Source organism: Rhinolophus sinicus, chromosome 14 (genome assembly GCF_057876585.1).
Source record: "Rhinolophus sinicus isolate RSI-liver-muscle chromosome 14, RSI-T2T, whole genome shotgun sequence".
In the NCBI taxonomy this organism is placed as follows: domain Eukaryota; kingdom Metazoa; phylum Chordata; class Mammalia; order Chiroptera; family Rhinolophidae; genus Rhinolophus; species Rhinolophus sinicus.
This window is the reverse complement of record NC_142514.1, coordinates 156,780,958-156,782,689: the sequence shown is the minus strand read 5'-3', so window position 1 is coordinate 156,782,689 and position 1,732 is coordinate 156,780,958. Positions and strand designations below refer to the sequence as shown.

At 35.4% G+C, this 1,732-nt stretch overlaps 1 non-coding gene across 1 annotated transcript; it reads left to right on the top strand.

Annotated features, from left to right (window-relative positions):
* The first annotated feature begins 1,278 nt into the window (after positions 1 to 1,278).
* LOC148755886 (small nucleolar RNA SNORA73 family) lies at positions 1,279 to 1,469 on the top strand. The gene has a single exon (XR_016018791.1). It is a non-coding gene; the product is annotated as a small nucleolar RNA SNORA73 family (small nucleolar RNA).
* Positions 1,470 to 1,732: the final 263 nt, after the last annotated feature.

Sequence of the window (1,732 nt, the reverse complement as noted above, 5' to 3'; positions counted from 1 at the left end):
TATTACCATTTAATAAGCATTGTGGGAAGCAGGAAAGAAAAACAGAGAGAAAGAAGGGAGAGAGGGAGGGAAGAATTACTTTGGAGTTTTCCAAAAATAGAATGAAAGAATACTTTGCAACCAATTTTGGAACCCTGGTTTTATAATCACTTACTGGAATTGTTGTAGAGTTGAACTTAAATTTATTTGGCTGATAAAACCTTCCAGGTGGTATAATCATATGCACTCTATGAAAAGCTATATATGTCTTTTAAGATTTAAATTATTTACAAGTTCCATTCAAAGGTGATATTTACTTGCCTCCTAAAGCGTAAAGCTGTTATTTAATTGTCATAACATGGCTAATGAAATCCTTGGCATTGAATTTATATACATCTTTGAAAAGCATGACCTTTTAATTCTGAGATAGAAATGCTCCATTAGACTTGTGGTTGTGTAACACAGAAGGAAGACATTAAGTTATTCTTGCTACAAAAAAAGGACACTGAATTTGGTAGAACTACTTTTAACTATGTTAAATTATATGTATACTACGTCTGCCATAGAAGACTTCTAGAGACAGAGAATTCTCTAGTTGTAATGTAGCCATTTTAGTACATACCTTAAGCTCACTTGAAACTAACTCATTCAGGTAATGCTACATTTCATTGTAATTTCATAAAAGAAACTCTTTTTCACAAACATATAGAAAAATAAAGGCGATTGTTATCATTATGAAAGGATTGTGGCAGTCTGATGGCAATGGGAGTGAGCAAGAGTAAGGGTCATTCACAGGTAACCGCTGAGCAATGTCATTTGAGTGTGGTTTCTTCCTCAACTGTACTACATCTATTCTGGCTTTGTCTGGAGTGACTCAGCCATTTTCTGAGCAGAATATTTTGTTATATCTCACCAGGAGAGTCAAAATCAGCATACATGATTTATGCTTGGCAATACTTCTGAGAAAGATGAACAGATGTGGTAATTCATTTGTTGCTGTTCTATTCAACCACCCGTTGACAAGTGTGGCCTCGTCACTCTAACTTCTTTGATTTAATGCGTACATTGTAATGGTCTCAACTTTACCAAAGCTAATTCTTATAGTTATTTTATTCAGACTCGTGATTTCTCTGATTCAAATAAAAGAAAGAAGGAAAGAAAGAAGAAAGGAAGGAAGGAAGGAAGGAAGGAAGGAAGGAAGGAAGGAAGGAAGGAAGGAAATGAAGAGACAAGAGAGGAGGGAGAGAGAAGGAAAAGAAGAAAGGGGGAAGAGGACATGCTAAGTAAAAAGAGAAGAAAGCAAGGAAAGGAAAACAAAAAGGGAAGAAGAAAGATAAAATGATGATGATGAGCTCTGCCCCGTGACGTACAGTCCCTTTCCACAACGTTGGAAATGAAGCTGGGCTTCCGAGTCCGCACCTGCATATTCCTACAGCTTCTCAGAGTCCTGTGGACAATGACTGAGGAGACAAACCATGCAGGAAACAGCTCTCAGAAAAAAAAAAAAAAAAAAAAAAAATGATGATGATGATAATGATGATGATGATGATGATGATGATGATTAATTATTATTTTGCAAAGATACCAGAACAAAAAGAGGTTAAAATGGATAAAAGGTATGGTTGATGCCATGAAGTTCTGGATTTGGATGCTTCTGACTGCATATCCAATTAAAATGCCAAAAATAATAAAGAAAATATATTATCTCATATACCAATAAATCTAGAGCAGTGGTTCTCAACTAGGATCAATT